Source organism: Parasteatoda tepidariorum, chromosome 4 (genome assembly GCF_043381705.1).
Source record: "Parasteatoda tepidariorum isolate YZ-2023 chromosome 4, CAS_Ptep_4.0, whole genome shotgun sequence".
Taxonomy (NCBI): domain Eukaryota; kingdom Metazoa; phylum Arthropoda; class Arachnida; order Araneae; family Theridiidae; genus Parasteatoda; species Parasteatoda tepidariorum.
The window spans coordinates 98,698,007-98,720,276 of record NC_092207.1 but is presented as its reverse complement, the minus strand read 5'-3'; the positions used below and the strand labels follow the sequence as shown (position 1 = coordinate 98,720,276).

At 30.4% G+C, this 22,270-nt stretch overlaps 1 protein-coding gene across 4 annotated transcripts in view; it reads left to right on the top strand.

The window, feature by feature from the left end:
• LOC107441198 (dystrobrevin beta) overlaps positions 1-22,270 on the top strand; it is a 47,466-nt gene that overhangs the window by 2,262 nt on the left and 22,934 nt on the right. For 2 of the 4 annotated variants that reach the window (XM_016054364.3, XM_071180232.1), the window contains exon 2: positions 10,201-10,346. The exons of the other annotated variants lie outside the window; for them this stretch is intronic. The gene's annotated coding sequence lies outside the window, so the exon portion shown is untranslated. The remainder of the gene's footprint in view (positions 1-10,200; positions 10,347-22,270) is intronic. 4 annotated transcript variants of the gene reach the window in all.

Here is a 22,270-nt window from a genome sequence, read left to right as displayed (position 1 = left end):
AATCCTTCCACTCGGCAACGACGTTACATATCAATATATATATATATATATTCTAAGCATTTAAATTTTAAAAAAAATGAAAAATGTAAACTTTTTACGTCTACATTCTACTAACTGTACTAACATTCTACTAACTCATCAAGCATGTAATGTTTAATTAATTTCGGAGGGGGTTTTGTCCCCCAAAACTACGCCACTGGCTCGAAGTTACTTCAAGTTTTCTGAAACTTCTATTTAGTCCTGCAACATCACTTTTGTCTATTGAAATAATTTTTATAGGTGGTATAAATTTAAAGAAACAGATGGATAAATGGCACAGTGCACTAGACCAGCAGTTCCCAAATTGTGTTTCGTGGAACCCTAGGGTTTCTTGTGAGGGTCACAGGGGTTCCCAGAGTTTTTTATTTCCAATAAGCTGCACAATCGGTCTTGCCGATGAGCAGACCTTGTGCGTTCTCCAGAGTTGGTATCCACTCTTTCAGGACCACCACAATGGGTGAGATACCGTTGGTCATGTTAATTTGGACGTCTAGTTTCTGCCACACTAGATGGCAGCACCGAGACTCTATTTGGATGCTAAAGTGCACTAGGAATTTAATTTTGCCGGAAATGCCAAGAGACAATAAGGCACTCCAGGGATCTTTTACATGCCGCATAATCATACGACATGGCCGCTGAGGATTTTCTGCATCCCGAAAATCCGGTGTCTGGGCCGGGGATCGAACCCGCAGACTTGGGCTCACCCGACGACAAACCAACTGCGCCACCCAGCCACGGGTTCCCAGAGTAAAAGCTTTTTTTTACCAGTTATGCTTTTAGGAACCTGTAATTAAATTTATATCTAATTAATTACGCATAATTTATTATTTCCTTTATTTTTATAAAATTACTAGCTGTACCGTGTGTACGTTGCAACACTTTCAGTTTGAATTTTAATTTTGTATTTAAGGGTGTAAATAAGATTTGCGATTATGATTTTAAATGATAATTTTATTTAATGGTGAAAAAAAAACAGTGATAGTCTCAGCAGTTAATTCTCTAGGATATCGTTACTGCATTTTCAAACAGACATGTATGGTAATGCACACGGACCATGAAACATATTTTGAATGATGATCTGAAATAAGTCTGATTAATGGTGATATCAGATATTTCTGCTGATATCACCAGCTGACCAATTTGGCATGGAGTGATTTTTTCAATAAGCCAAATCATGTGGCAATTCTCTTTTTCGCCATTCAATAGAATACATCAGACACTGTGTCTCTCGAAAAACATGACGCTTCGCAATGAAACCAAGTATAGAGCTTAGTATTTGTTTTAACTCACATGCAGTAATATCATGAAGATCCGATGATGTTTGCCTAGGTTACGAAAGCTGTTTATTTTCAGCTCAAGCAGGATTGCATGTGAATGCAATAAATAACTCTGGTAACCCATATGGTTGTTGTTGTTGTTGTAGTACCGAATGAAGTAATTTGGAAACACGAATTGTACCGGCTTAAATTCGCCAAAAATTTTTTCGATTGGTTTGTTTGACCTGATAAGAACCTTGATAATGGCTCGGCTGGCGACGTTAAATCTGGCAGTTTTACTTTGCCTCCAGAACAACAAATTCCAGCTGTTTCATTCTTAAATTTGAGAGCACTACAAAACATACATAATTGATCCTTTTTTCCGATGATGACGCTTGGGTGAAGACTATAGTTGGTTGTCGGATCATAGTGAAATGCACTGAGATTCAAATTAGGGTATTGGCAGCATCTAAATGCAAATTGCGTTCTTGATTGATTTTCATTCTTGCTTCCCGTTGCTCTGATGTTTCCGACGAACTGGCTTGAGTAGTGAGTTCTCTATCGGTTTTCATTCTTGCTTTCCGTTGCTTTGATGTTTCCGACGAACGGGCTTGAGTGGTGCGTAGTTGATTCGTCAACAGTCTTCTTTCCCGCTGCTCTTTCTCTAAGGAACGGGCTAAAGCATTGTGTTCTCGATTAGTTTCAAGTCTTTTTTCCCGTTGCGCCGATGTTTCTGAAACACGGGTAGTTCTCTTTTTGCGTGTTTGAGATGTTGATCTACTAAAACCGATACGTTTAGGCCATATATTTTTGCAAATATTCTCTCTCAAACAAAAAGAAATGTAAAAGTTGACAGTGGTCGCAAATTTGCCGAATCGAAAATTCACATATTTATTTTAAATAATAAAAATGAAATAAATTAAGTAAGAAATATAAGAATGATAAAATTTAAAACAAAAATCTCTTTTTTAAATGAAAGAAATAAAATGAATGTGAATTCGAAAACTTTGTAATAATAAACAATCTAATAGTTTTCAAATGACAACAACTGTCAGCAATGAAACCTTCAAAAACAACAATGAAACTTGCGCGAATTATAATTAAATATTAAAGCATATGTAATTTACTTTTCTAAATGAGTAGAGCTATAAGATAGAAAATATCACTCATGTTGTCTTCGAGATATTTGAAAACTGAATCGTTTATATCAAAATTTAAAACAATGGCTAACTTTTGACCAATCAGAAAATTCCATTTCGATTTTCGCAGATACCGTTGGAACGGTTTGTCGCAGAATGTTCTAATGTCGACAGAAACCTTTCTCGTGCTTTGAACTATCTGTATGCCAAGTTTTATAGCTTTCTGTCGGATGGTTTAGGAGTCTATAAAGGACAAACAGACGCACATTCACTTATATATATATAAAAAAGTGTTTTTTTTTTTAGTGTTTCTTATAAAAAAGTGTTTTTTTCTTCTTTCTAATAACAATATATTAAATAAATAAAGATGCATGCATTTATGAAAAATTGCAGTTTTTCCTATCAGATAAAATAACCAAAGTGAACACTGAAGAAGTATGTGTCTCTGGTAACCATTCTTAATGTTTATTTTGTTCTGTTTCATTTTTACAAAATACAAAAAATAATTGAATACGAAAGTCTCTTAGTATAAATTTTTTTTCTCCATTTAATAAATAAATAAAAAATTTATTCAAGAAAGTTTTGATTTGAACTGGAAGAGTTCATTATTTTCCACAGCTTTTTAACTTGAATAAATTGGCATTTTGCATCTATTTAATGCGCTATATCAGATTTTAAAAAATACAAAATCGAAAATTATGTAAATAATTTTAAATTAACTAGTTACCCAATTTTTAACAAGCCACTCTTTTATGGGTAATTACTTATTATTATTTCTTATTATTATAGGTAATTTCTTATTAATATCTTATTGGGTAATTTCTTCAATTGTATGTAATATTTCATTTATGTTTAACTAAGTACTAAAGTATTTAAAGAATTCTAAATTTTCTAGAGCTCCTCATAACATGTTAACTTTTATTTTTTATACCTAAAANAATATTAAAGCACATGTAATTTACTTTTCTAAATGAATAGAGCTATTAGATAGAAAATATCACTCATGTTATCTTCGAGATATTTGAAAACTGAATCGTTTATATCAAAATTTAAAACTATGGCTAACTTTTGACCAATCTGAAAATTCCATTTCGATTTTCGCAGATACCGTTGGAACGGTTTGTCGCAGAATGTTCTAATGTCGACAGAAACCTTCCTCGTGCTTTGAACTATCTGTATGCCAAGTTTTATAGCTTTCTGTCGGATGGTTTAGGAGTCTATAAAGGACAAACAGACACACATTCACTTATATATATATCAGCCGACTCGATTCTGAGTTTACGACTATCAAAGTTTAACTCCGTAGCCGCCTTGTTATTACTAACCCAGTCCAGAAGACAAGGATACTCCTGGATTGACCATCGGGACAAACTAGCATTAATGGAGGACTTTATTGATAGAACTAACCTGCATTTGCGTCACATAGAGAGGAAAATCACGAAGACTCCCATGGCTAGCCCGACGGCTGAGAATTTCGAATTTCTAAGTCATGCTGCTTTTACCACTGAAGATATTTCATGTCATCGATGCGTCTCGGGGCCAGAATTCATGTCGACCTGCCAACACTAGGATTTGAACCTACCCTTAAAGTTAATTTCTAATTACTTTTAAATGCATTTTTTATTTAATTAATAAATAGATCAATCTTATTGGCAAAATTTAGGTTAGCCGTAGGGACACGAAAATTTCTAATTCATATGAAAAATCATGGCGTTGCGAAATGTTAAAATTGTGAAGTGGGTTTTACAGTATTTTCTTTTCCATCATTAAAAAACTTTTTTTTTTTTTAACCACAATTTTAATTACATGAATGTTATGATGACAAATATTATATGCTGAGTTAAAAATGTAAATAAATCTTTGTTAACAAACGAACACATCTATGAATTTTACTGCGTCCTCAATACTAATTTTCAATCTATAGATTTATGACCCTCTAGTAATTCCTCCTATTATCTCCTCATTACCTTGCATGCTTAAAGGTCTTCACCCACGTTGTAAACCTATGAATTTAGACATAAAAATTTTCTTATTTATTGATCTTACCTTTTCTGAGTTAACCTTTTTCTAAGTTACATTTTTTAGTGAAATAATGTGTTTAAATTAAATATTAATCAGAGAACCAAATTTTAAGCAGCATCCAACAAATACAGTATTTATTTTATTATTATTTTTGTTGTATAGTTATCTCTCTTAAATATTTGTTAAGCTTTAATATTTTAAGTCATTGTTTTTCTATGTGTAAAAAATAAACTTTTAAATCTTATTTTAAAAAATATATATAAATAAAATTCTTACGCTGAATAGTAACCAATTCAATAAATCTGGGGGTTGATTTTGTTAGCCGACAAATGATCTTACAGCCCCCCGTGGTAGAACTTCTTCGGGCTTTCTGCGACATATCTCTCTAATACTAATATCTTTCTGCAAGATATTTAAAAATAACAAGTATATATGTTATTAATTTAAATTAATAGAAGCATTAACTTCAAAAAAAGAAAATTCTATTAAATAAATAAATAAAAATTGGATCAAATAAAATAATTTTTTTAACTGAATATGTGATTTTTTTAAACTTTTAATATTATGGGCGATATTCTTATAATTTGTAAAAATATAAAACATTAATTATTTCCTTTTTCACATTTTTAATTCATCATCTTATTAAAAAATCAAAAAAAAAGAAAAAAAATCGTAAAATCTGTTGCCGTAACTGCCGAAAAAAAAAAAGACGACGAAATCTCGCGAATCGGGCTCTTCAAAAAGGGGACTCTTCTAAATGCGTGTTTTCATTTCGAGATTTAGTTGTGATAAATAATATCTGTTTTAAAAATCTTTGTGAAAATCAGTAATAACTGCATGAAAAATTAGAACGAATATTTCCACAGAAAACAAAACAAATTTTTTTACTTCATTATTCTCCAATGAGAATAGAAAAGACACAAGCATTTTCCCCCCCACTCCGATGCTCGAGAAAGGCATCTTTTGAATATGATTCTGAAGAAAAAATAAAATCTTTCGAAGTTTCTGCAGAAAGAAAAACAAAATTTTTTATTCCCGAAGGAAAAATCCTTCTGCAAGAACTCTGCAACGTTCTGCAACAATGGCGCCACGATTCTGCCACAAGGTTTAAAGCAACGTTCGGATTAATTTTATTCTTGCTGAGAATCCTCTAATGAGTGGTTGTTGCGGTATGGAATATTATTAAAGCTATTTTTTTAAAAAATTAATAAAGATTTTATTAATGTGAGCTGATATGAATAATAGCTTTTAAGACATTTTCGACGAAATAGTTAATTTTTAAATACATTATGTTTTTCAACCTGCTCAATAGTAATAAAAATAAAAAAAACGTTATTTTCTCAAATGTTTATCTTTTTTTTTTTTCCTTCCAGTTTCGGAATACGTGAACTTGCATTCAAATAAGCTCTTAGATATGACGCCGAATTGCATCTTATTTAAGTGGCGCCAGCTCACCATTTATTTTGGAACTTCTTTGATAGACATTTTTTGTTCAATGATACCTTAGAAGGCAGCTTAAAAAAATTGCGCATCACATATTAGAAATATGAAGTAAAAAGAAAAAAAAAAAGATCTGTCAAGGTTGCCTAGTTGTGGGATGACAGATGAGTAATTTTATACTTCTTTTTTCGAAAAGTAAGCTTTAAGGTGTAAATTATATCAGCGTGATGAAATAGTTTTATAAAAAAGTAAATGTTAATTTAGTATGGGAAGTACACTATTTATATAACATAAATTAAGATTCTGTAAAGAAATTCTTTCTATAAAGAAAACCAGTCTTTCATTATTGTTATTAATTATTATACTCTATCTTTCAGTAAATAGTGTTAAGTGCCAATCAAAACTTTATCTTGTTTTTAACATAATCTTATTCAGGAAACTAAGGTAACGAATTTTATTTTACAAAATTTTTATATCATGAAAAAAACTTAAATTTTATTAACGTCAATTTTGCCTCTAAAGATTTTAGAACATTTCATCCAAAACTGTTTTGTTAGAATTTTTATTTATGATTATTTTCAATCCATGAAAATAAAAAGTGAGGCGAACTGCCGAAAAATTTAGGATGCCAGACTTTAAGTTCAACATACGAAAAAAAAAAGGAAGAAAAAAGGTCGTGATAATTTATTGTAAAATCTTAATTATTAAACAATGCCTGCACTGTAATGAGAAACACTTTAAATAGTGAATTCTTTCGCATTTTAGTATTTTCGTAAAAATTCAAATTTAATATGTAGAAAAGGCATTTCTTTGTGAGTTGACATATGTACTTCATTTTTGTTGTTTATTATTGTTTTATTTATTTTATTTTTTTGCTGGGTTTTCTTAAATTACATCTTCTGTTTATTTGAACTGTAAAAAAAATGCGTAAAATTTCTACGCTAAAAAACTTATTAGATTAAAAAAATAAAGGCAATTTTTGTTGAAATAAGTATATTTTTATTCTGTGATTTTTCGCTTTAAAGTATGATTTCGTTATCAGAAGAGAATTTTATTTATTTCTCTCAACAATATAGTTCTCAATAGGCATCCTTCCTTCTTTAAAGGTGTAATAAAATTTTTTTTATCAACCGAACGCTTTAATTAGATCATTCAATTTACTTTTATGGATGTTAAATTGGTCCGTTGTTGGTCTCCTGCCGTCTCCGGCGTTCTTTCTGTTGTGCCGCCCCTTTTTCACGTATAAATTATTATACACGCTGAAAGTGTAGTACAATAGAGGGTGCATACTTTAATATATTCTGAGAATTTAAAAGAGCGTATCCTAAGCTGTTAAGAGCGCTCCAGATTTTGTTTTGATATAATTTTATCTATAGGATCTACAAATAATGTATTACAATACTATTTAATTAAATCATTGTATATACCATCATCATTTATAACCAACATTGAACAGTGGATCCAATTCTGATTTTACGACTATCAATGTTCAACTGCATAGCGTAGTCATTTTGAACCCCTCCCAGACACAAGGGAACTCCTGAATCAAGCAATGGGTTTAACTAGCCTTCGTTGAGGTTTTTTTGATGGAACTAACCTGCATTTGCGTTACATGCAGAGGAAAACTACGAAGACTTCTCACGATTAACCCGACTGAAAGGGGATTCTTACACATGATCCGTCTATCACTGAGGATATTTCGTGTCAGTACTGTGATCGGTGCAAGCCGGGAGCAGAATTCATAACAACTAACCAACCGTTGGAATGAGAACCAGGGTTACAGCATTGAGAGGTGAATGTTTTATCCCCTGAGCCACTGCGACATGATAATTTGATTTATGTATATAATAAATAAATTATTATATTACATTTATTCCTTTGACACGGATGGAAAGCCTGTGTCCTTTTCATATATGTATTTTTTTTTCTTTCTTTCGCTCTAATTACAATCAAAAATGTATTTTAGTGTTTTTAACTCTCAAAAAAAAAGGGGAAAAAAGTCTAATAATTTCTAAAAGAATTTGTTAGATTATCTAAATTATACTTGTACTAAAATATGAAATTTAAAAAAAGAAAGAAAAAAAGCAGTTCGAAAAAACTTTTTTTTCTCCTTCATATTCTGTAATTAATGTTTGATTTTGTAAATTAAAGTAATTTCAATGACGAATAACAATTTTTCTTCGATCTGAGGAACTGAATATAAGTGCAAATATTGTTTGGAAGTGTATGTGTTTGGGAGATTTTACCTTTAATATAGAAAAAGACACCATCATTTCATGCTGTATTTCATAATCATTTAATAATAAAATGCTAAATATAATATTTTTTAACTTTTTTTTGACTTAATAGAAAATTGGGGGGGGGGGAGGANAATAGAAATTGGGGGGGGGGGAGGAATATGTTTAACAGAAATTTTTCAACAAATGGTTAAGTTAGTAAGAATAATCCTTAAGTGTATTTTTCTCTGCTATGCCTATGATAATCTAGCTCGTTTTTGTTGTTTAACGATGAGAAAGGGTTATTATTAAATTAATTAAAAATAACTGATTTTAAGTGGCGGCAAGTATATGAGATATTATTCTTAACTATTATGCTGCAACTCATAAAAATCCAGGCATACTGGCCCTCTGTAGATAAGAGTTGTATTGTGCTTTTTTTTCTGAACTCTTCTATCTGTTATCTCCAATAAATATGAAAGAAATTACTGAGATTAGTACAAATACTCCCACTCATTCCCTGTCAATTAAAGTTAAGTTATCTCAGCCATCTCGAGAGACCGTTACTTCCTTTATACACACACTTTTTTTTTCGGCCTCTCTCGACAATATTTGAGACTTGACAGCTGATTGCAAAAATAGAGTGAACTTCACGAAGAATTTCGGAGACGAGTGTTTATATATAATTTTTTTTCCTTCTTTCTCTTGGATGCTCCAGTGGCCTCGAAACCAGTCTTCTATTGTTTGTCTTGGATAGTGTGTCTTTCTTTCTTATTTCTGCTGACTGTTTGTCTCCACAGTTAAAAAAGAAAGATGTCTTGAAATGTTATCAAGTTGGAAGAGACTCATCTCAAGTGGTTATCTTCAAAGGGTTTTAGTGTATGATGTTTTAATTGATTTTTCTTCAAAGTGCGAGAGTCAAAACGTTGGGCTGTTCATTGTTGGAAATGTCTTATCTTAGACGTTTATGGTTTAATTGAGACATTTATCCTTTTTCGTTTCTGAGATTAAATTTCTTCGTTTAACTTTCTACGGTGCTTCAAATGACTTACTTTTAACTTAGCTAAAATGAGTGCTTTCTGAGATTTTTGATATTAAGAAATACTAGTTCCTTCTTTCCTCAATGGCTTGACAGCTTGGGATGGGCACTGGCCTTCCTCAGCTGTTTTTTTTTCTGATATTCCTGCTTTTGGCACTTGTTTTCAGTTTTTTTTCTCAAAAATAAATAAATTATGTACCTCTTGACTTAAGGGACGACCCTTGCCGTGCTTTGCTGAAATAAATAAACAAGATTAATGTAAATAAACTAAAAACCGTTGCTAAAGTGCAGGAAGATAAACTTAAATGTAACAAATTAATTTTGTCCATAATGTAATGTCATAGCGCTATATAATTTGCTAGTTTTCATGCATGGAAGCATAACCTACGGTTTGGTATGATCCAAGCTTTCCAACCCAAAATTGGAATAAAAAAATTACTTCATTCGAATAAAAGATTCACCTAATGTATGTAGTACACCCAATATGTTCTGTACGGATCGTTTTGATAAATTAACAAATTTGTTAGTTGGACTAAAATTGATTCAGTAGCTAATTAATATATTATTTTTACAAGTATTTGCGCTACTCATTAAACTAGTGACCAATATTAGTTTCGATTATTATTTATTTTTTATACTTTTTTATAATTTATATAGTTTACATTTCTATAGTTTTAGATTGCCAAAATAATTAATAAAATAATGGTATTAATAATAATATAATGGTAATTTTAAATATTAATTTTTGTAATTTTAAATTAGAGGCATTTTTAACTTATTTTAGGGTAAAAACGTTGATTATTATTGAGAAAGTCTTACGCATAGTCCTTATTGCTGTTTATAATTATTATATTTTAATGAAAATGATTTACAACCTGATAGATAAATTTAAAAAAAGAATTTTTATTCATAAGATTCCTATTTTCGCTTCTGTTGTGATGGGAGGAAAAAAGGTTTTTATATTTCTGTATATAATATAAAACTAAACGTGCTTCATTAAAATGAGATTGATAAAAAAGTAGTCTCTTTCAAACTGCTTCTTTTATTAGGACTTGGTGGTCATTTTCACTAAATGTTGTGGGTGGTCTAATTTTTCCTGGTATGTTCTATTGGATAAGAAAAACAATGGTGACATGTGACTGCACAGTGGATTAAAAAGGAGAGAAACTTAAATATTACTATCAAGACAAGTGAGGTATTCTTTTCTTAAGTATTTTATTACGCTGAATCGAATGAAACCTAATTCTAGTCGATCGAACTCATAGTAAAGACTAATGTTTTATGCGAAAAAATTTTGACTAATGCCTTATTTTCGCACCTGACATTGCTATCTGGACTAATGTTGCGTGGTTTTCTTATTGCAGTCGAAACTTGTTAACTTTTGAAGTACTAATTAGTTGTATTTATTATGAGAATATGATAGAATTTATTGATTAAATATAAAATGCAAAATATAAACTTTAAATGAAATGGAATGTATATTAACTTCCATATTCATAATAGAACTTACTTAATGCTTAGAAAACGATAGAAATAGATAATAGAAAATTTCTGTGCTGTGTATTGTACGATTTTCGTAAAAAAATTTCTTAACTGATAACGTGAACTACTTTTAAGGCGAAAAAATTTTCTCTCTCCCTTCGAGATGACGTTAACGCTAGGTTTGAATGTATTTTTTTGTTAGTTTTTAATCGAATGAGATCAAAACAAATTCTGGAACTAATTGTTTAAACGTTAGAATACTATTACGTATAAAATGTTTTTGCAACCTATTTATGTATTTGCATTGCTGTGTAGACAAGCGATATATTGTATCTCTTATATTTCTTATATTGTGTCTTTATACTTCATGCTAAATCAAATAAGATGAAAACTAAGTGGTTATAATTAATAATTTAGAAGTTTTAAAAGTTATGATGTTTTTTTTTGTTGCTGCTTAATTTATGTATGTGTCAGCAAGTGAGGCATTGTTTCTTAAAAGTTAAATGATTTCTTGAATTTCTTACATCATTGAAAACTTACTTAATACATATTTCCTTTGGGTATGTATTTATTTAGAGTAATATTTATTTTTAGTTTTNAAATAAGATGAAAACTAAGTGGTTATAATTAATAGTTTAGAAGTTTTAAAAGTTATGATGTGTAAAAAGTTCTTTTTTTTTTTTGCTTAATTTATGTATGTGTAAGCAAGTGAGGCATTGTTTCTTAAACGTTAAATGGTTTCTTGAATTTCTTACATCATTGAAAACTTACTTAATACATATTTCCTTTGGGTATGTATTTATTTAGAGTAATATTTATTTTTAGTTTTTTTTTCTCTCCCTTTTATCTTGTAGTACGTAGAGTTGTTTACTTCAGTTTGCACTGAATAATGTCTAATAAGAGGGCAGTAACGTAAACTGATAACGCGTCAGTGGAATTAAATCTTCTTCTCCGGGATTGTGTCTTTAATGAGACATGTCTTCATATGATAAATTAAAAAATGGTAATAAAAAATATAGATGACATAAATAGAAATAGGCCAGTGCTATGATCTCAAAATAGAAATTAAAAAAGATATCATTTCTGTAAGTAATGAAACACTGAATACGCAGTTAAAAATCATCTTTACTTTGCTTTTTCTTTTTCGAAAAAGGAAAAAACACTTCTATGGTTAGTCAGAGTGTAATAAAAAATTGATTGTTTATTCAACATTCAGATACATTTTTTATTCTGTGTGTTGTGGTTATTGCGAAGGTAACGTTGTCGATAAACATTGTGTAACGTCGTTTAAAAATAATCTTGCGTTGAAATGTAAGTCAGTTCAGAAACATTCTAATTTATGAAATGTTTTTTTTTTCCAAGTTGAAACGTAATGAAGACTTAGTATTTATTTATATTTTTTAAATATTTTTGTGCCAGATTTATTTTGATATCAGTTTAATTTAATAATACAATTTTATTATTCCGACGTTCTTTTTCATATTTAACTTTTCCTGTATTTGATTTGTTTCATGTCGTTAGGAATAAAATGAAGTGCGCCATTTGATGATGTAGTTTTTTCCGTTTCATTGAAAGTAGTTTATGGTTTATAGCATGAAACAAAATTTAAATATTGTGGGGGACATCCAGGGAATACCGGTGACCCATTAACGGTGGATCAGTGTTAAGCTTTGCTTAACAACTTTTATTTAATTTTATAACCGTCGTTGGATAGATGACCCAATTTTATGGGTTTACGACTACAAATGTTGAACTCCGTAGCCTAGTCATTTTGAACCCAATCCAGAAGACAAGGGTACTTCTGAATCAAGTAGTGGGAGAAATTTGCCTTCGTGGAAGACTATTTGATGGAACTAATCCGCATTTGCGTTACATAGAGAGGAAAACCACGAGAACCTCCTGCGGTTAGCCTGGCGGCGAGGAGACTTAAACCCTTGATCCGTCTACCACTGAGAATATTTTACGTCAGCACTGTGGTCGCTGCAAGCCGGATGCGAAATTCGTATCGACCAGCCATCGCTAGGATTCGAACCTGGTTCACCTCATTGGAAGACGGACGCTCTATCCCCTGAGCCAGTGGTGCGCAAACTAGGGGTCGCCAGAAGTTTTTTTGGGGTCGCCAAATTTTTATGAAATGCATTATCCCTGCATGCTGCATACCATACAGTGTACATATAAAGAGTGAAGCGCCGTCACTCACTGTTTAATTGNTATCGTGAAGTAATAATACATTTTTTATAACAAAAGATAAATGGTCCATTTTTTAAGCTAAAATGAAAAAAGAAACCTGAAAAAAAAATCAGGAAAACTTAATAACCTTTGAACAAATGAGATTTTCCAAAAAAAATTCTCATTCTTATATTATTAAATGATCCTAATTGCGCATCAAATTTTATTTTGCGTGTCATCGGACAGTAGATTGACCAACATCGTTTTTTTATTCCTTACAAGTTTAACAGTTGAAAATTCTTGAACTAACAATGGAATCGTATTTTTTATTTATTATACATTTTTCTACACGTTTTCGTAATTTCAAGTTCCTAAGTTTTATAGATTTTTAACAGCAAAGCAAAATGCAACGTAAGCAAAAAAAGAGTGAGAAAAGTTCGTAAATAAAGCACTTAAAAGTTGCAAATTTAAATTTCGAATCAAGAAGAAAAAAACCGTTAAGTTTATTATAAATTAATGTAGTCTTTTCAGCATGCAAAATTTTTTCCCAACAAGTTTAACAGTTAATAATTCTCGAGGAAAGTATCGAATATAATTTTTTTTTAATTCCATCGTAATTCCTGTATACCTTTCAAGTTACTAAGTCTCATTGTTTTTGGGCAGTATTACAAAATGTAACGTTTAGTTTGACACCCAAAACAGCAACGGAAATCAGTCCTTGCGATTTTTTAATATTGAGAGAGAATATTCTATTCTGTCCAATTTGATGACGTAGTAAATAAAATGCTTCCGGAACTTACTTTTCTTGAAATTTTAAACCCTATCCGGAAGAGCATCGATTAAACCAAAATAATTATGCGAATTTCATGTGAGAATATTTTATTTTTGTAATACAAGAAATAAATGACATCTTCGTTTCACAGGATTATGGTAAATGGGAAATTAATACTCTAAATCTGAAGAACGCCTCTCTTTTATTCCCGCTAAATATAAGCGAAACATAATTCTTAAAACCTTGTGCACTTCTTTCTTAACATATGAAATTATTGTACAAGTTTATATTTTTTATTTTATATTATCACGGTCGTTGGACAGCTGATCAATATCGAATTTGCTGCTCAAAGTTCAACTCCGTAGGCTTGTCATTTTGAACCGTACTCAGAAGGCAAGAGAACTCTAAGATCAAGCATTGGGAAACACCTAACCTTCAAGAGTGCATTACGTTCAAAAGCTAATAATTCTCTCATGGTTAGCCCAACAGTTAAAGGACGTATTGAAATCCTCTCGTGGTTTTTCTCTCCATTAACGCAAATGCATGTCAGTTCTATCAAAAGTACTCCCCGAAAAATATCTTGGCCCAATGCTTGATGTGGGAGTTCCCTTGTCTTCTGAGTTGGGCTCGAAATCCCAAGACTTCGGAGTTGAAGATGGATAGACGTAAACTTGAAATTGGATCGGTTGTTCAACGTCTCTTATAATGTATAATTAAATAGTATCTATAGTTATAAGTTCAATCTTTGAATCAAGCGGAAGATTCTTTGCTGTTGTTTATTTATTTATTTCTTTAAATTTTACGTGCAGCAAGAGTTTGAAAGAACACTCTTTAATAAGATTTTAAGTTGCATTACTAACATTAACATTTAGTTTGATTATGAATTTTTGTAATTTCTTAGCTTAGTAGTTACATTTTGTATATTTTAAGGTGGGAAACTACAAATAATGCCTCGTGTTGTTATTTCAAATTGACTTAGTCCAAAATAAATAGTCTCTTTCCACACATTGAACCATTTCTCATATTCCTTTTCGTAATTATATCGTTGATTGAGTTCCAAAGTCTGTTCCGTCATTTCGTAATTATCTACGGAAGTTGTGTCATTTGCTTTGGCCACGAATGACTTGATTGACGTATAATTTAATAACAAGCTAATATTCGTGACTAATTTGTGATTCCGGTAACATTGCACGCCATCTTCCTTTCATTGAATGTCTTTTATGTGCAATCAAAACTTGATCCGATATCTATGAATAAAAACTTCGAATTCTGGAATGAAGAATTTTTAAATGCTCTTCAAATTAACAATTTCATTTCATAGTTCAGGGCGAGATGTTTTACAAAATTTGTTTACTATGCGAATAGCATTTACTTTTCGCTCATGGAAGAAATATGTAGTATTCTTAAATTATGTTTTCATGACACTTACAATGAGTTCTTTCATAAATGCTTTTTGGTTGTCACGCATTTAAAAATAAATGCATTTTGTCCAGATGTTTCTTTAAGTATGAATTAAGGGGAAATTCATAATTATAAATACATATAAATTTAAAGAAAAAACTTTTTTTGAAGAAAACATTTTAGGTTAATGCTCTTTTCATATTATTGAGTTTACATTAACTATGAAGAAATTTGAAGAAAAAAAATAGATCTCTGCGCTGCTCGTACAATAAATACCCTTTGTATTTATCTTCTTGTTTTTAAACAGTAATGAAAAGAAATAATAATCAATAAAATTCGTTATTAGCCCAAATTAACGAAAAATTACAATTTACAGCGAAACTTGATTTTTATGTGTAGGGTGATTGTAAAATAACTTAGCCGACATGATCGACCCACCGGAAAGCGTACCGTTTAAGTAAAGGGATTAAAATTGTGTTGATATTGTGATATCAAAAATTGAGTTAAAAACGATTGCGTAGCTTTCACGTTTACATTTACAGTAACAAAACTTAAAATTTCCAAATCAAAACGTAATCTTTAAACTAAATTGCCTACGATATTTTTAGCACAAGAAATTGTGACACCAGACTTTTGCCAAGCGTTGCCTTTTTTCGCGGCAACTCGCGAGAAGTGTGACAAAAACCATTAAAAACAGAGAAAAAATTACAAAAAAAATAGTTTTAGATTTTAAAATTTTTTTGTTGACATGTTCATAGTTATTTTTCTGTTATCACCCTGTATGTTAAAGCAGCTTTCATAATTATTTCCTTCTTTGAAATGTCGATTATTAATTTTATTTGTATTAAATTTGGATGTATGTGTTATTTTATTTTATAATCGAGCTGAACAGCCGACCCAATTCTGAGTTTACGACTATCAGTGTTCAACTCCGAAACCTTATCGTTTTGAACCGTACTCAGAAGACAAAGGAACTCCTGAAACAAGTGTTAGGACAAACTGGTTTACAAGGAGTACGTTTTGATGGAACTAGCCCGGAAATGGGCTAGTTCTACGTGAAGAAAACCACGAAAACCTCCCATGTTTAGCCCGATAGCAAAGGGATTCTAACCCAGGATCCGTCTATCACTGAGGATATTTTGCGTCAGTACTGTGGTCGGTGTGAGCCGGGAAAAGAATTCATATCAATCAGCCCAGAATGGATTCGGACAAAATTCACCTCATTGGAAGTCGAGCACTCTTTTCCCTGACTCACCGCGGCTCGGATGTATGTGGTATTTTATTTTATAACCGTCGTTGAACAGCCAATCCAGTTTTTGGGTTTACGACTAGTCATGTTCAACTCCGTAGCCTTGTCATTTTGAACCCAATCCAGAAGACAAGGGTACTTCTGAATCAAGTATTGGGAGAAATTTGCCTTCGTGGAAGACTATTTGATGGAACTAATCCGCATTTCCGTTACATAGAGAGGAAAACCACGAGAACCTCCTACGGTTAGCCTGGCGGCGAGGGGACTCAAACCCTTGACCCGTCTACCACTGAGAATATTTAACGTCAGCACTGTGGTCGCTGCAAGCTGGATGCGAAATTCGTATCGACCAGCCATCGCCAGGATTCGAACCTGGTTCGCCTCGTTGGAAGGCGAACGCTCTATCCCCATATCTATTACGGTTCAGTGTTAGTTAAAATAGTCGAAATTACGAGAATCGTGATATAAAGCTATTCAATTTCTCTCCTGGTTTCCTGATAAAGATGAGACGGGTTTGGCCTTGTTTACTGAAAAAATGGTTTTTAGCTCAGAATCACGCTAAACTTTTCATAAGCTTTTTTATTACTCATTTGTTTGGTTCAGTTATTAATGTAAAATTTAATAAATGTAATATATTTGTAAGGGCGCGTCATAAAATGCAAACATAAATGTGAAATTTATAAGTTACAGTGATCTGCAACTTTTGTTCGGTGCTTTTTCTTAGTGAGACTAACGCTAAATGTCAAAAACTTTTATTTGGTTTAAGATTTTGATTTTCCTGGATTTTTTTAAATTTTTTTTCCTTGTCATTTTGGTGTTTCACGCTGTTTAGTTTTTTTTTCGCAGGTTAGTGATAAAAAAGTTTTTAATGATTAATTTCCTTGTTTAAGACTGTAGAGACAAAGTGGCAAAACCGTAAAATTTGGCCTTTATCTGACGAACATTGATCCTATGTATCTCGGGTTCGGATGGGTTCGAAATAAAATTAGTCAGGCTAGGAGGAGCTCGGACTTCCTTAAACGAGCCCAAACTCATCTCTTCTACATGATATGTAGTTCCTCTTTGCTGCTTTCGAAATAAAGAAAAGAAAATTAGAGTAAAAATAAGAAGAAAAAACTTTTTTCCACTATTCATGTATTTGAAATATTCGTTTGACTTTAAAAAAAATGTATTTCGTCGTCCGATTAACTTGCCTACAACATACGACCCCCACTAGTTTGTCAATTAATGGAGCAATTAAAATGTACAAATTTTAAAATAGTGAAGTAATAACAAGTCAATTAAAATAATGAGTTGTATTTATTTGTCTATTGTGTGATTGATTCTTAATAATCTATCTTTCAAGTTCGGTTACGTAATAAAATCGTGAATCTTTTGTTTAAGTGGAGTCACGCATTATTAACGTGAATTTGTAGTTCCTTAAAATTAGCATAAATAAGCCATTTACTTTCTTACTACGCATTGAAATTAAATACGTTATAGGTTATATGAGCAAAATGATTGTTATTTGATGTGTAGTTCATGCCCTAATGTTAACGAATAAATTAAAGTCAAACTTATCGTTTGGAATTTATGATTTGCTAGTAAATATTGAAATCGGATTGTTTTCAATAAATTTTTAAGATTTTGCGTTTTTTTTTTATTAAAAATAAATTATATATATATATTATTTTGTGATTATTGCTAAGTTTTTCTTTGCTAAAATGTCATTTTTTTTTTACTAATTAAAAATATTTCGGTCATCTTAATGAGTTCTATTTTCCTCAATTCATCCATTCGTCTAGAACATTATCCTTTGTTGTGCGGTTTTTCAATGTTTGCCAGTGTTCTCGCTGAAAGTTCTAAATTTAACATCGTGGAAATTTGCTTTTTCAACACAAAATATGATGTTAAAAAATCGCATAATCGTCAAGTGACGTCATAAGTTCTTTCACAAAGGGCGTTATTCTAAATTTCACCTTACCGCCAAGATTCTTTGGCCCGTGCATTGGGAGCGAGTTTTTAATTGAGTTAAACTGTTTAAGAACATTTTCCAGATGCCTGAGGAGCATATCCTATCTCCGTGAAGAAAGGAAACACCAAATAATGTTGTTAGAGATCGTTTCCTGTTCTATAATGGAAAAACATTTTCGAGCCTTGGAATTTTTCCCGTAGAGCTCTTTTTGTCGTGCTTGTTTGAAAAGCACGTCTTCATGTATTTAATCGTGAGCAAATGAGATTATTTATTTTTTTGGTTCGCTTGTTGCCTTGGAATATTTTTTTTTTCTTTTCTGAGGTAAATTTGTTAAGATTTTTCATTCATTTATTTATTTATTTTGTCATTTTTGGAGATTCCTATTTTGATTATAGTTAAAAATTACCCGTGTGCGTGACGAATTTCGTTTTTTTTTTATTGTCCTTGTTGTTTTTATACTGAATGTTAATTTTAGTTATTCTTTTGAGCGAGTCTTTAAATTTGTGTATTCCTAAAATGTTATAATCTTATTTTGCAAACATATCGTAGCTTAATCCCACCTCATTTGTCTAGTTATATGCTAATTATAGGACGATTTAGATTATTAAAAGTTATTAAAAAGCCAGCTTACAGTGGGAACTTATTCTGTAATCAGTGCATAGAAAACCAACATGGTGAACTATTTATATCTGAAATGTATTGTTTTTTGCAGGAATATGAAATTTTAAAAAGTTTTTCAAAATTGCCCCTTGAGAAAAATTAGCTTAAAAATTGAACTTAATCTAATAACAGTGATACTAAAATAAACTTTTTGTAAAATAAACTTATAGTTGGATCTAGAGTTCCTGCATTCATTTATAAGATATGTGCAGAAATAGGAAGGGAAAAAAAAGATTGAGAGCTCATTCAAGAACTTGTATGAAATACTATTATTTAAAATATAATGTTGAAATAAAAAGACAATGTATTAAAATGTTTTATGTATTGAAAGTCTTCGGAATATATTTTCTTGAAATGCATTCAAAAAGTGCACGGGAAGTTTTTATACAAATTTAATGTTGAATTATAAAAGTGAGCGCATTTTAAACTTGACTTAGAATCCTTCTCAGCAATTCCCACCTGAGCACGTTCTAGCTTTGAACTTCTAGCTTTCTTTACTATTTTAAAGACTACCGTTTGGAATAAATTGTTCATAAAACTTTTCTCTGTACAGAATTCTGAGCATATATTTGGTTTCTCTGTACAAGATTCTAAGTATATATATTTTAATATTAATTTTAAATTTCTAGCAGTTAATAGATTTTCCCTAAGTAGGGGAGAGTGGTGTCAATTTTAACATTTTTTACTTAACTATTTTTAACTAACAAAAAGTCCAATATATTATTAGTATTAATTGACAGACGAGTAAAGTAGACTATCCTCTACTAGAAAAAAAANTTTAATATTAATTTTAAATTGCTAGCAGTTAATAGATTTTCCCTAAGTACACAATTCTAAATTTAAGTGTTTCGAAGCACAACAACTATAAGTCCTTTATTTTATCACAAAGTTGTAAAACATATAAAAACCAAAGAAAAGAGTTTAAGAAAATTAGTATAATCATAAAAAGGTTAAAATTAAAATCTTAGGTAGAAAATTTTACGTTGAATGAAATGTTAACAATTCACAATTTCTCTGAGGCAATTCGTAACCTCTAAGTTTTATTTTTCCTATGCACACATTGCTAAATTTCAATATTCAGACATACAACAACTTCAAGTCTTGGAGTTTAGCATAAAGTTTTAAAGAAAAAAGAAATGAAAAATGCTTATATAAACAAAACAAAATTAGAATTATAATATGTAATAATGAAACGGCGTATAACTGCTCTGCTTTAGGTATATGCCAACGAGTGAAAAGAGAAAGTTCATCGATTTTATAACCGTTTTATGTAATATAGGTAGTTACTTTTTATTTTCCCATTAAATTTAATACAAATATCACTTGTAATTGGTTAAATATCCTGAAACTTTGTTCGATTTATAAATTATAAATGTTTACATAGATCGTTTTAACTATAAAACTATAAACTTTTTAAATAATTTTTTCTATAATTATTTTAAATTACATAATTTTTAAAATCATAATTGATATGAAAAGAACATTCACGAAGCTTTAAGGTATACAGCCCATAATATTGGTCTAAAAATTTATCCTAGTTTTGAATCCCCCGTTTAGCGGTGAATCAATTTCAGTTATTTAACCTCAGTTATTTTAAAAATTGCGCAAAACGTCAAAATGGAGAAAAGTCGCAGTTTCATGAAAATGAAAAATATTTGTAGTCTAAATTTTTAATATTTGAAAACTTACTCCACTGCTGCATTACCTGGGCTCATAAAAATTTGCAAAAACTGTAAGTCAGTGATCTTGATAATTTTCATCTAGGTTGTAAAATTTCGCCAAATTGGTGATTTTTAAAATTTTTTAATAACTTTTAAAATATTTAAGTTGTCCGTTCTATAACCCAGATAATTCTTCTCGGCAATATTATATATTGTACATAGTTTAAACTCATCGCATTGCTTCAAGTGTAAGGCACTTAAACTATGGCTTTTTCATTCAACTTGGTGACAAAGCTTCGAAAAACAGTGTTAATTCGTATCCCAATTGAATAATAAGTTTAGTATCGCTGGTAACTTTTTCAAAAAACGTATCAGAAAAGTTCTTTTTGCTCATGCTATTCCATAATTTCTTGTTACTTTGTCTGTTAGCTAATATATGAAACTTAGGTTTCTGTTCTGCGGTGTGTTTAGAATAATTTTAATAAATAGCTGAAGTAATAATGATATAATTAATTACATTATATCCTTTTTTTCGGAAGATAAATGCGTACATTCTAGTCTGCTTCATTTCGAAACTCATCCTGCAATTTTTGAATTATCTGTTGGGGTTGTTCTTTAGTTACATATTAAAACTTCTTTAAAAAAAACTGCACCAATATTACTTAAAAAACTACAACATTACGTTGTTAAAAATAATAGAACTGTTTGAACAAATGTATCAATATTTATCTAAACACGATTAGAATGAATAAAAAAAATACTATGAAAAATAATAATAAATAAAAAAAAAGCAGCGAATGTGCGAACCGTTTTTAATTCATTTTTAATTAAACGCATTTTGTAATCTGGATAAAATTGACTTAGAATAATTTTTTTATTACTTTTATACAATAAATTTGACATTTATTTTAAGAGTCATGTATTAAAGTTTTGTTGATAAGAAAAATTAATACATATTATCTTTTGAATGTTTTTATTCTTCTGATTCTCGTTTGCACAATCAACCTGAATTTTTAAAATATTTACTGTCAGTAATCGTGATATTAAAGTATGCGTAAGACTCAAGCTCATTATCTTTATACTATGAAAAATTATATATTTGCTGAGTGACTATTCTCAGGTTGTTCTTAATTAAGAACGAAGATTCATAGTTACTTATCAATAATTACTAAATACATTTTGTCACATTTGTTATCGTACTTTATAAAAAATCTATTCAAAATTAAATATTGTCAATACATTTCATTTCTTTATGAATTTTAATGCAATTAGTAATCCCTACTTATTACTTTTTTTAAAAACTTAAAATATAGTCTGCACTATTTAATTAAAAATTCTTTTCATTTTCTCGTTGACAAGCCATTGAACTTAATTAGGTATATATTTTATTTCCTCAAGTTCATAGATGTTGTTTAGATTATCATTTTTGCTTGTTTTGCATCTTTAGAAAAACGTTGTGCTCCTCTTATTTTCACTTCAAGTAGTTAAATATAATATATTAAGAATATAACATAATATATTAAGAATAATTATGTTAGTCACGAAAACCTGAGCATTATAATTTTTTTTCCTCCATTGTTATAATAATGCTTGATTTATCCTTTCAAAGAACTGCTGGCATTATCTCATAATTATGAAGTAATCAATTGCAATAAAATGGGTCTTCGCGTGGTTAATTGACTTGATAATTTTTTCCCGTCCCTTTTCTCTAGATTTAATAAACTTCGTCGCACACGGAAAAGTAGTTTGATTAGATTCGTTTAATTAAGAC